The 14,153-nt window shown below is 43.9% G+C and overlaps 1 protein-coding gene across 1 annotated transcript in view; it reads left to right on the forward strand.

Moving 5' to 3' along the window:
- The window catches only part of Galnt17 (polypeptide N-acetylgalactosaminyltransferase 17), a 422,194-nt gene that overhangs the window by 207,283 nt on the left and 200,758 nt on the right, over nt 1-14,153 (forward strand). The window lies entirely within an intron of this gene.

Genomic DNA, 14,153 nt, shown 5'->3' on the forward strand with positions numbered 1-14,153 from the left:
AGAGAGAGAGAGAGAGAGAGAGAGAGAGAGAGAGAGAGAGAGAGAGATCTCCATCCTAAGCTCTCTATGCCAACTGGGTTTTAAAAAGAATAAAGGGCTCAAGAGATATCTCAGTGGTTAGGAACACTTGCTGCTCTTGCAGAGGACCTGAATTTGAGTGGCTCACAACTGCCTGTAAGTCTAACTCTAGGGGATTTGACACCTTCTTCTGGCCTTCATGGACACCTGAAGCCACTCATATTCACCCATAGAGACCTACATATAGACACAATTGAAAATAAATCTTGGGGAAAAATTAAACACCAAACACAGCAGTAACAAAAACCATTTATTTAATTTGAAGCAAATAAAAATGTGTAGTAAATGACAAAAAAAAAAAATGACACACTAAGTCTCTTCACTCAATTTCCTGTAATGGTAAGGTCCCACTAAACTCTACAGCATCATTATTTTCAGGACAACCATTGACTTGAATTCCATCTGAAGAACTCCTGACTTCAACTGTTTTGTAGTTTTTGTGTTTATATGTCATTCTGTTTGGTTTTACTTATTTTTCAGCTCCTAAAGATTAACTTTAGGGCTTCATATAACCCATCACTGGGAGACTCTATACAAGTACTCTACAGCTGAGCAATAACCCCCAGCCCCTCACTAGGGGATTCTAGGCAGGGGCTCTACCACTGAGCCACGCCCCCAGCCCCTCACTGGGGGATTCTAGACAAGGGTTCTACCACAGAGCCACACCCCCAGCCCCTCACTGGGGAATTCTAGGCAAGTCCTCTATCTATGAGCCACATACTCAGCACCTTACAGAGAGATTCCGATCCTGATTTGCTGTTCACCTTTCATTGTTTGTTTTTTTGTTTCTGAGACATTGTCTCCTGTTAGCTTCTTGATAAGTAGACTAAACTGGCTATCCAGTATATTTCAGAGATCTACCCATCTCCACCTTTCCAGGCCTAGTAAACATCACCATATCTGGCCTTTTTTTTTTTTTTCAAATGTGGATTCCAAAGCATTGGTCTTGATTCTTGTAGAGTAGTGGGTCTCAGCTTGTGGATGGAGACTTCCAAAAGATCATCAGAAAACACAGATGTGAATATTACAATTCATAACAGTAGCAAAATTACAGTTACAAGGTAGAAATGAAATAATGTTATCGTTGGGATCACCACAACACGAGGAACTGTGTTAAAGGGTGGCGGCATTAGGAAGGTTGAAAACCACTGTTGTAGGGCAAGTTTTATCTGACTGAGTTGTGTTCCACGTCCCTGTCATGTATCTTGATATGTCCCCCTTAGGTAGAAGACATGTCCATTTCTACAAGCTGTTTATAGAACAACATGAGACACTTACATGAGGGCTTTTCCTGAAACCCCACAAGAGCATTTGACTCGTGCCTAGGACTCTCACCATGAGCTCGGGCCACACAATGCCAGAGAAATGGAATTGGTCACCTGACTTGCTTTAGTTTTCCCGTCCCTGACAGCCAACTGCATTTAAAGAAAAGTCAAGGAAGGAACGGTCCAGTGCTGAGACGCCTCCCTGTGGTCTTGAGAGCTTTTCATGTTGTCCGTTTTGTTCTGCTTGGCTCCTTAATGATGGTGACTCCTGCTATTTCAAGGGAAGAGGTTTGCTGACTTCAGAGCATTCAGAATCAATATCACAGTAAATAAGAAACATAATGAAAGAAAAACACACTCCAGCCTGTAGACAAATTTTATCGCTTAAATCCACACGTTGTTAGGGTTGGCTGCAGATACCAGATATTTGACTGCCCTCCCATTCTCCACTGTGTGTGTGTGTGTGTGTGTGTGTGTGTGCAATCTTGCACACAAGTCTTGTTCAGAGGACAGGCTCAGATACCATTTCTCAGGTGCTATGTACTTTTTTCTCCTTCCTTCCTTCCTTCCTTCCTTCCTTCCTTCCTTCCTTCCTTCCTTCCTTCCTTCCTTCCTTCTTGCCTTCCTTCCTTCCTTCCTTTCTTTTTCTCTCTTTTCTTTTTTCTTTTGAGCTAGAGCTTGTCATTCTTCTGAAACTTGCCAAATAGCTGATGCTCACTAGCTATAAACCCTTGAGATTGTCCTATCTCCACTTCCCCAGAACTGGGATTACAAATTTGTGCTGAGCATTATTTAAAAAACAAAAAACAAAAACAAAAAACAAGAGTTCTGGGGGTTGAATTCATGTGCTCATGACAGCATGGCAGGCACTTCAGCCACTGAGCCATCTTCCCAGGCCTTGGCTGCTTGTCCTTTGGGCAGGATGACAAATCCCATCTTACTTTGGGATAACTAGCGTAGACATCATGAGCCTCACTTGTCAGATACCGTAACTGGTATTTATTACTGGTTTTAAGGTTTATTTATTGACTTTTTATTTGTGGGCATGTGTGCATCTCACAAAACATGTATGGCAATCAGAGGACACTTGGGTGGGTCAGTTCCCTCACCCGAATGTCAGGGATGGGACTCAGGTTGTCAGGCTTGGCATCAAGTGTTTCTACCCGCTGAACCGTCTCACTGGCCCTCAAGGGGGGGACTCTGAACGGATGAAGCAGTAAGCAGGAATCTTTTGACAGTGGAATTGAATGCCATAGAGGTTTGTCTTTCCCTGGAGCATCTCATGGATGCACAGCGTGGAGTAGTGTATTGAGTTCCGCTCTTTGGTATTCAGAAACTCAATGTCTCTTCTCCCATCATTGGCTTTCTTGTTTTTTTTTTTTCCTTTTATCTCTCCACAGTATTGCCTGCAAATGCTTTCAGATACCACAAAAACATTCCTCTTAAACCTCCTCCATTCTTCTTGAAGCTCCTTGTTCTTGCCTCTTTCCCCCTAACCCCTCACTCCAGCCCTTGCCCTTCATAGTCAATGGGTATGTTATTTAAGTCTGTAAAGCTGGAAGATGCACAGAGAATAAAATATGTAAGATAGCCATCTTCTGTGTTATTGCATTCTGTGTGTGTGTGCTCCCATGTGTAGAGCGCACTTGTGTGTATATGTACATGCATGTGCTTGGGGGGGGGCAAGTGCTCATATTATGTGTCTTCCTTTATCTTTCTCCTCTGTAAGTACTGAGACAGGGTCTCTAATTGATGCCAGATCTCACCGAGTCCCACCAGTCTAGCTAGCTAGTTTGTCCCAGGGATCCCTTGTCTCAACCTCTCATGTGCTAGATTACAGGCAGCCACCATACTGCCTGGCTTTTACTTGGGGTCTGAGAGTCTGAGCTCCTGTCCTCCAGTTTGCACACAGTAAGCCCTTTATCTACTGAGCTATTCCCAAAGCCCAATATCAAGACAGCATCTTTGAATGTGTCCTCACCCTGAGTCTACTTTGACCCTAGGATTTCACAGAAGGACCCGTCTGTGTCTTGGCATTAGTATCACAAGAGTTTTTGTTTTTTTTTTTTAAACACCTTGACTCATCCTGTTTGGTAGTTTTGATGGTTCATCTTCATTGCCAACTTTAACTGGATTGGTAGTCACCTAGGAGACATGCTTCTGGTTATTTCAATGTGTCTCTGGTTGTTTCCAGAGAGGTTTAATTTGGAACTGAAGACTCTGTCTGAATGTGGGCAGAGCAGTATATAGACTGGGGTGTCAGAATGAATAAAGAGAAAGTCAGCTGTGCCCCCTGCTTTTCCCCTTTCTCTGCTTCTTTATCCACTCAGATGTGAAGAGTCAAACTCACACTACTGCTGCCATACCCCCTTACTCCTGCCTTGACACACAAAATCTTTCTAAACTCTGGGTCAAAAGTATACCCCTCTTCTTGTAAGGCATTTGGTCAAGAGCTCTGAGAAAAGTAACTAACACAGCAGAGTTACTAAACCCCCAGAAGGTTCACCTCACACTGATGATCATGCTCTCTTGATTGGCCCATGAGCCACTTTTGTTTGAAGTATTGACTACATCAGTGGAAGGCAACTTAGAAGGGTCAATATTTATTTCCAGTCCAAAACATGAACCTGTACTGCTGGACCAGCATCCTGTGACTGATGTAGGCCCCTCATCCACCTTTACTGTCAGGAATTCAGGTTTTAAATGGAATGATATGGTAGCTAGATTTATTTGTCAATTTGCACAAGTAGAGTCACCTGGGGAACATCGTAGGGATTGTACACATTGGCTGACCTGTGGGCGTGTCTATAACAGATTGTCTTGTTTGCTTTTTAAAATCTCTTATATTTATTAAAACTTTATAATGATGAACTTGCAAATAAAAACCATCACACAATGAAACTGACCAGACCCAAAAGTCTATACATTTCAAAGAATTTCTATATAAAATTGCCATTCTGAAGCTCTGGGACTTCAACTGGATTTTACATTTCCATTATTGAATATATTTTTATATACTTATCCACCAATTAAAAAAACAAAAAATGAAAAACACATGAAAGATTTCAAACCAGAACAACAATTAGTTTTATATATTCTTCTATGACTCAAGTGTCCACCACCTGAATTCAGCCCTTCCTTATCATCTAATATTTCCCCTTTCTTATTTCCCTTTATATGTGTTATATTGTACATTGGGGGACTGCCTTGGTTGTTAATTGATTTGAGAAGACCCAGCCCACTCTAGGTGGTGCTATTCCCTAGGCAGGGGGTTTCCGAAGTGCATAAGAATAGAGAAATCAAGCTTAGCATAGGCAGGCAAGCAAGTGAGCCAGTGAGTGCGCATTTCTCTCTGCTCTTGGGATGGGATGTGACTAGCTGTTTGAAGCCTCTGCCCTGACTTCTCCACCATAAGAGATTGTAACCTGGATTGTGAGTGGAAATAAATCTTTCTTCCCCTCAGCTGCTTGATGCCAGGTATTTTATCACCGCAACAGAAATAAGTGTAAGTAGGACAAAGGCATGTATTTTTCTGGGTTCTTTATACACAATCAAATTTGTTCTTCATCTATCCCTATGTAGGGAGTAATGCGGTACACACTGGTAACTTTTCTGCAAGCAAATGTGCTTCAGAGCCTGTGGAAGGAGTATGTCCTCAAGACAAGTTCACATCAGGTGTCAGAAAGTTCCTGCAAACAGACAGATAACAGATTTCACAATTTCATAAGATGTGGGCAAAGGTATCACTTACGAATGTGGTGAGCTTGGAAAGCTTACTGACTCTTTCTTAGTCCCTGTGCACTGCTACAGCAAAACACCTGAGACTGGATAACTAATCAAGAATGGAAATATAGAATTTTGTGCTTATGGTTTTGAGACCTAGAAAATCCTAGGTCAAGGTACCAGGAGATAAGGTGTCTGGTGAAGACCTCTACTACTTTTGTGTCTTTACATAGTAAAAGGAACCAACTAGCTTCTTTGGGCCTCTCATAAAGGTACTGGTCTTTTCCTATTCATGAGCCTCCCCATTATACAGCCATCTCTAATCAGGGAGGCTAGCTTTTATTTCTATTGTTACAGTATTAGACCTTGAAACAGGGCTTTGTACACGATAGGCAAGAGCCGGGACACTGAGTGGTGACCCCAGACCATCACTGGGACAATTAGGCATATGTTCAACCACTGAGCCACACCCTCAATCCTTAGTTGGAATTCCAGGCAAGAGCTCTACTGCTGAACCATGACCCTAGCTTTATACTGTGGGATTCTTGTTAAGTGTTCTACTGCTGACATTCATGGCCATTCTCTGGCCAATTCTAGGCACAGCTGTTCTACTGAGCCACACACCAGTCCCTCACTGAGGGATTCTAGGCAAATGCTCTACCACTGAGACACGCCCCCAACACCTCACTGGGGGATTCTAGGCAGGCGCTCTACCACTGAGTTACACCCAAGCCCCTTACTGGGAGATTCTAGTAGGCAGGTTCTCTACCACTGAGCCACATGCCCAGACCCTCACTGGGGGATTCTAGGCAGGTGTTCTACCACTGAGCCACTTCCCCAAGTCCCTCACTGGGGAATTCTCAGCAGCCATTCTACTTCTGAAGTATATCCTTAACTCCATTTTAAATATTATTTGTGGACTTTGTCTCATTCTATAGCCTAGTCTGGCCTTGAACTCATAATCCCCCTGTCTCAGCCTCCTAAGTGCTGGTATTACAGGAACATACCATTGTGCATGAACAGAGATTTAGTTTCTATCCTATGACTACTGGGGTGACACACACCCTCCCTGTACTTCCACTTCCTCATCTATAAACTTCCTCATCTATAGTCTAAACGTCTCCAACAGATTCTCCAATGGGGATAAGAAGAGTTGAAATAGGTAAAGTCACAGTCGCCTGTGGCCCTCAATAAAGACCCAATAAGCATTAAAGAAAGGATTGTGCCTCATTAACGTTTGCGAGGCATCTTCATTAGATTATGAAAGGGGTCTAATCTCCCTGAATGGTGTATTCGGGAGCTTTCCTGATTAGCTGACATTTTTACTCAGCTTCGTTAGCAATTTGGGGATATAAATATTTCATTAGTGATACATCCAAGCCGAGTACTTGGGATGTTTAAAACACAGTGATTATCAGGGTAGGGACTCTGTCTTGCTAAAGCTGGCTTCACCAGCCTTATACTTTTGACTCTCCCTTGACCTGGATACCCTTCACGGCCGCCCAAGGGGTCTACCTATATGTTTATATATTTTGTAAAGAAATTATTTTATTTTGTAATTATGCGTGTATGTGATGTGTATTTGTATGAATGTGCATGTGTCTGTGTGTGTGTGTGTGTGTGTGCGTACACACACTTGTGCATGTGTGAAATGTGTGTGTGTGTGTCAATGCAGGTGCATATAGAGGCCAAAGGGGCATCAGATTCCCTGGAGCTGGAGTTACAGGTAGATGGAAGTTGCCTGACATGGGTTCTGAGAACTAAACTTGAGCCATCTCTTTACACCCTCTACTTTTTGTAAAATTATGAAAAATAAGAGCTTTTGGGTATTCGCATAAAGAAGATTGTCCAGGATGTACACTTCTTTTGAAAAAAAAAATCCCGATTTTTAAACATTCATTCAGTGTGTGTGTGTGTGTGTGTGTGTGTGTGTGTGTGAATGAGAGTGCTCAGGACAGAGTTTTGTCTCCTGGAACTGAAGCTACAGGTCGTTGTGAGCTGTCTCACATGGATTCTGGGAGCCAATCCTGGGTCCGCTATAAGAACAGTACATACTCTTAGCTGCTGAGCCCTCTCTCCAGTCTGGTACCCATCTTTTAACATGAGTTCTTAGGATCAAAGTCACTCACTTAGTCACTTTTATAGTAAGCACTTCAGCCACTGAGCCATCTCCCTCACCCCCAACTCCCAATTTTGAAGAGAATATTTAGATTTTTTGTTGTTCTTGTTATTGGTTTATCATGGAGGGAAAAGCATGGTGGCTGTAGGGGCCTTTAGCTGAGGTGATGCACGGTGGCTGGGGGAGAATGTGTCAAGCGACACAAACTCGAGGTGGCTCACTCAGATCCGGATGGAACAGGAATCTGAGAGAGTAGACTGCTAGTCCTCAGCGGGCATGCTATTTTTGTTTTGTTTCTTGCAGCCCATGCATTGCGAATGACATTCCTGGGTAGACCCAACACACACATATCCATTCCCTCCCCAGTGAGAATATATGATGGACCAAGGTAATGATTCTACCAAAGTCCAACTGGTAAACTAATGAGGGCTTTTTTGGTGTTACTAACAGGAATTGGGGTGAGTGGTTACTTAGAGGAGCAGGAAGACTCAAGGGCAGCTGTATTGCTAATGATCACTAATATCACACCAAGAGGGATGATGGTGTATGAAGGCTCAAGGCTTGGAGCTCTCCTGTATGACTTGCTGGCAGCTTAGTAGGTCTGAAAATCTACAGGCAGCCCAGGTTGTTTGTCTCCTCTCCCACTACTTTTTGCTGTCTGTAACCTTGATGGGAAAGGGTCTGGTGAATCTTGTCCTTTTCAGCATTCTCAGACTTGTGAAGTTTCTTTACTTCCTGAGTCTCAAGCCCCGCCACCTCCTTCGTGGAGGAAATGGCTACACAACAGTGTCAGAGTACCACAGTCACTAAAGATGGGTTTTCCTCCCTCTAAACACCACTGCAATCTCTTTTACAGACATACCCAAAGATGTGCCTCAGTAATCCTTAATCTAATCAAGGAGACTGTAAAGATTAGCTAGGCATTGGTCTTGGTTCAGCTGCATTTTATATATTTAGTGGGCTGGTTATTTTAGGCATAAAGATCTTTTCATGCACACCTGGGAATCTTGGAATTTTAAGTCTATTTTTTGGAGCTGATTTGCACATACATAAAATATGAAACTATCTCAGGAAAAAAAAATGATGCTTGAGAAATGTAAAGTATCCTGATGAATATTTGTGATACAACCATGTCTTCTGAGATGAATGTGATTGAACCCCAGTGAGCTGGGAGACCTCGGTACGGGTGCAGCCAAAGGCTGGTACTGGGAAGATTCTTGGGTACTAACAAGTTACAAGGACTAGGTGCTTCCCCCAGAGGGGTGGGTCAGTATACTCATCCAGCCTGAAGAAATTATGATTCAAGGCCAAGTCTCACATAGCTGAGATGACCCCAAATTCCTGATCTTTCTACCTCTAACACCAGAGCTCTGAGGTTACAAATTTGGACCATAATGAGCAATTTCTATTGGAAAATATGCCTTGGGAGAAGGAATCTTATCTAAGTGTCATATTAGATCCTTCCAGATGTGGGGATCAGCTTTTGGTAACTCAGGAGAGTACAGAGAGCTGGCCAGGAGGAAAGAACAACCACGGAGAAATTGATTGATGGTGTTTAATGGTCAACTTAACATGGCCTAGAGTCACCTGGGAAGGGAATCTTACCTAAGGGATTTCCAGGTCAGATCAGGGGTGGACATGTTGTGGGGAGGAACATTCTCTTGATTTTCATTGATATAGGAGATCTAGCCCACTGTGGGTAGCACCATTCCCTAGGTAGGTGGTCCTGGACTGTATATTGTTGAGGTTTGGTCTGTTGCTATGTATTGTAATGCTGAATTCTGTACTTAAAGGTCTAGGCCTATGAGTAAGTTCTCATGTTTAACCAGCCTTTGTTGTGCACCTTTGTTGTGTGAACCTTGCTCCTTAATTTAAAACTGATGAGGTTTAGTCTGTTGCTATGTATTGTAATGTTAACTATTGGCCCTGGTTGTCCCAGGGATGAGGAGGTCCTTGGGTAACCAAGTGATGCTGTGTAATCTTGCCCCCCGAGTTATCCCTGACTGGTGAATAAAGATGCCTGTAGTCTATAACTGGGCAGAAGAGAGGTAGGCGGTTTCAGTTCCCAGGCTTGGGGTCTGAAGCAGGAGACCACAGGGGAAAGAGAAGAAGATGCCATGGGGTTCGTGAATCATGAAAACATGGCCACGAGGGCTGACCTATTGGAATAAGAGTGGCCCAGATGGAACATGGCAAATTATAACTCAGATTATAATTATCAAATTATTATTATTATATTATTATATTAATTATCAAATTATTATTGATAGAAAAGTAGATACTAATAGATTAGAGAGGAGATATGTGTCCAGCTCTAGTGCTTTACAGGCATATCACAAATATAAAGGTTTTGTGTCTTTGATCTAGAGACCAAATGATCTATGGCAGGCTAGAACCCCCTGATTGCTATTAAATAGTTACCAACAGTATAAGCAAGATAGATAAGGCTGTCCAAGATTTAGCAAGGAGCATCCCTGATAATTCCTACTGTACGTCCTTGTCTGTGAGAGCGGTCCCTGGTCAGAGGTGATGCTACATGGAATGGCAAGCAGTCCTGCCTTCAGGTTTCTGCTTGAGTTCCTGTGCTGACTTACCTCAGTGATGGTCTATGAACTGGAAGCGTAAGTCAAATGAACTCTTTTCTCTCCTAAGTTGCTTTTGGTCAGAGTGATTTAGCATAGGAACAGAGTGGAACTAGCATAGATTGGAACATACACACACACACACACACACACACACACACACACACACTTCAGGTAATAAAAATAAGCATCTTTTTTTTTAAGAGACCAAAGTGCTGGCAAGATGGCTGAGCAAGTAAAGGCACTGGATGCTCTCCAGAACTCACATAAAGATGGAAGGAAAGATCAACTCCACAAAGCTGCTGTCCTCTGACCCCATACACCATGCATGACACACACATGTCTCCCTGTCCACAGTAATGATGAGTAAAGTATTTTTGAAGTAATTTTTAACAAGCAAGGCTAGAAGACTCAAGAGGCTATATATTATGTGAGTCTAACTTTACAACCTATCCAGAATAAGCAAATTCACAGAGTCAGAAATATTATCAGTGGTCAGTAAGGGCTGGGGCAGCAGGTGAATGAAAGCAAGTCTTTAGAGCAGTGGTTCTCAGCCTTCCTAATGCTTCAACCCTTTAATGCAGTTCCTCATGTTGTAGTAACCTCCAACCATGAAATTATTTTCATTGATACTTCATAACTAAACTTTTGCTACCATTACAAATCATAACGTAAATATCTGGTATTTTCAATGGTCTTAGGTGACCCCTATGAAATAGTTATTTGATAAGCCCCTTCCTCAGAAGAGTCATGACACACAGGTTGAAAACCACTTTAAAGGTTTCAGGATTTATGGTTGGGGTGATGAGACACTTCTAGGACACCATGAGTGTACTTAGTGCTACTTTTTCATTAGGTGTGCTTCTGGGACTTTCAGTGTTGGCATAAGGCTCCTCCAGGCTGCTGGCAAACTGCACTGAGTCTGGCTGTGTTACACCAGCTTCAAGACAAGCCAGGAAACTTGCATTTTCACAGGCTCCTGGCTGACTCGGACTCTGAGGATGCCTAGCTTGGAGACAGGCACTGTTGTTCTGTTTTCTAATTGGAACACGCCATATGTGCTGTTCACTCCTCCCCAGCTGCTGCAACCCACACGTTCCTAGGGAGCAGCAGGTCCCTTAACTCAGCAGCTGTGGGCAGAGTGGCGTCAGTAGTCAGAGTAGCATTGGGAGTGGGAGGGGGCTGATGACGGCAGTGATAATAAAGACCTGGTTTGGGCAGTATAGTTGTCACCCACCCCTTATCTGCCCCATTTTTGAGTTCTACCATTTTGGTTACCTGTATTCAGTTACAGTGCAATTGTCATCGTTGTCATCATCGTCATCAATTACAATGCAAAATAACAATAATATTAATAATCTAAATGAAAAGTTCCAGAAACAAATAGTTTGTAGGTTTTAAAGATTTCTGTTTCATTATTATGTGCCCATATAGTCACATAGACACAGACAACCAAGGGTACACACACACACACACACACACACACACACACCACTTCTCAGGCTATACATCAGGCCTGCCAGTGACTGCAGTGCAAGTTGAACATTCTAGAACACGCTCATGCTCAGATCGGTTCTTCATGCTCCCACACCTTGAGAGAGCAGAGTCTGACTATTTTCAGCTCACAGTCCTAACGGCTTGTGAGGCTGGATGGATGCGGTTATACTTGTGGATCCATGGACTCTACCCAGCCCCTGGCCCAGTGACCACCTCCCAAGCCCCTGAACATGTGGCCCAGAGCTTCTTGCATTGATTTTGGAAGTAGGTTACACGAGTCTCCTGGATTAGTCCTTGTTCCTGACCAGGGCTCTGAGACAAGGGAATACCAGTGCTCTCCGGAACACTGCGGAGCGTGAGGAGCCTGGATAGGACTCTGCACTAACGTCCTTCTCCACTAGTTTGTACTGTCGGAACCCGTTTCATTTCCAGGTTACACTCCCTAAGCCTGGATGACAGCTGTTGCTTTTATTGTTCAGGAGCAGGTGATTCTCCCTCGCTAGTCCCTTCTGATCACGGGCGGCAACTCCCCCTCCCCAACTCTCCCAAATACTGTTTATCAAAATCTTCAGGCCCACAAGGATTTCCAGATGGCACTGGGCCAATTTAGTATTGAATTTCCTCTAGTCCTGGAAGGTAAACATTTATCTCTGCAGAAATGGGTTTTTGTTTTCTTCTTTAGTTTGTCTTGAGGAGAAAAAAAAAAAACCTTACATAAAGTGTTATTCTTAACTTTATTCCCCCACCCCCCTCCCCGGGGTTAGGGATTGAACCAAGGCCCTGGATATGTTCTGCCCCTGGGTAACACCCTCAGCCCCCTCTTAGTCGTGTGTGTGTGTGTGTGTGTGTGTGTGTGTGTGTATTATATGCATGCTCCCGTGGAGGCCTGAATGGAGTCCGGAGGGTGGTGCTGAGTATCTTCTTCAATCATCTTCCATCTTTAATCCTTAGAAACAGGGTTTGTTATTAAACCTGGAGCTAGGCTGGCAGTCACGAAGCCCCAGGGATCTTCCAATCTCCACCCTCCCCCACCTAGCACTGGGATTCCAGGCTCTTGTCACCCGAGCTTGGCTTTTGATAGGTGCTGGGGATCAAGTCTTGAGTCATCAAGCTTGCCCAGTGTGTGATTTACCATGAGCCATCTCTGCAGCCCCATTTCTTTCTCAGATGCTTTTTTTTTTCCCCCAAATGAATACTGTTTAATCCATTGCCACTGGCAGGACTTCCTATTGGCCACCGTATTAACTGTGTTCTGGTCGGCTCATCAGTCTTTGCTCAGGTGAAAGAGTTCACCAGCCTGGTGGTGATATATTCTTCTGTGCAAATGTGTGCTGCAGTAGTGAATGTACGTCCCCCTCTCCCTCTGCCTAACTTTTATACCATCTCCCTTATTGCTTCTGCTCCAAGTGGTTTCTCTCTATGGCTAGCTGAAGCACTTTCATCTGTGCAGACATTGTTTGTCACCTCTAATGTGGCTTCCTCGGGCTATCTGCCCAGCTCAGAAATTCTCATTCAGATTTCTTAAAACCATGTGGAGGGAAAAGAAGAGAAGTGAGCTTAATTGTGAGAGGCTGAGAGATGGCTCACAGGTAAAGGAGCTTGCCAGGAAGCTTGACAACATCAGGACCCATACGGTGGAAGGAGAGAACCCCTGCCTGAAAGTTGCCCTTTGACTGCTACGTACACCCTGGCTATGTAGAACACACACTGGGGTAGTTTTTCTGCTGTGAACAGACACTATAACCAAGGCAACTCCTATAAGAACAACATTTCTTTGGGGCTGGCTTACAGGTTCAGAGGTTTAATTCATTATCAAGGCAGGAGCATGGCAGCATCTAGGCATGCATGGTGCAGGAGGAGTTGAGGGTTCTACATCTTCATCTGAAGGCTGCTAGGAGAAGATTGACTCTCATGTGGACAAGAGGAGGGTCTTATTGTCCACCTCAGTGTGACACTTCCTCTAACAAGGTCACACTTGCTCCAACAAGGCCACACCTCCTGTTAGTGTCACTCTCTGGGTCAAGCATATTCAGATCACTATAGGTGGGGAAGGGCTAGCATTTGAACAGGTGAGTTTGGTGTTGGGGGCGAGAGGACCATACACAGACCTCTTTTCCTCCCACCATCCCAGCCCTTGACTGACTGACAGAAATTTCCAAATCTCTTCATCTTTTCTCACTTCTTGTTCATCAATACACCATCCTGTCTTCTTCCAGGCTGTACATGGCTGTACCTTTAAGGAACCAAACCCATGATGTAGAGAGGCCAGCCCCTGCCTATGCAGAAACCACATGCTTTTCAATGGGCAAAGGCTGTCGTGTATCCTTCAGAGGCAAAGAATCTGCACAGTATCTGCTAAAGGAACTGTTAGAGCTCTCTATAGCAAAGCCAAATAAAAGAGCCGTGGAGAGTGGTGTATTCCTCTAACTCCAGTACTGAGCTGAAGGGGGAGAGACAGGAGGATCCGTGGGGCTCCTTGGCTGGCTTGTCTAGCTGAATCAGCAAGATCCAGGTTCAGTGAGAGATTCTGACCCAAACAAAACACACACACACACACACACACACCAAAAAACAACAACAAAAAAATCTGATGTTGGCACACACCTTTGATCTCTGCCTAAAGAGGCAGAGGCTGGCTTCATGCCAAGAAGGGTGTTGCATTCTCCATGGCTTTTCTACCACTTCCCTTTCATCCTGTATTGTTACTTTTCCTTGTCAATGTGACAAAAATCCCTGACGAAAGCCACCTAAAGAACAGAGGGTCTATTCTGGCTCACAGTTTCAGGGTGCAGTTCATCATGTCAGAGAAGGCTTGACATCAGGAGAGTGATGCAATTGGTCATTGCATCTGCAGTCAGGAGGAAGAGAGAGGAATCCTGGGACTCAGTT

This window comes from Grammomys surdaster, unplaced genomic scaffold, assembly GCF_004785775.1.
Source record: "Grammomys surdaster isolate TR1022 unplaced genomic scaffold, NIH_TR_1.0 166, whole genome shotgun sequence".
Classification (NCBI taxonomy): Eukaryota; Metazoa; Chordata; class Mammalia; order Rodentia; family Muridae; genus Grammomys; species Grammomys surdaster.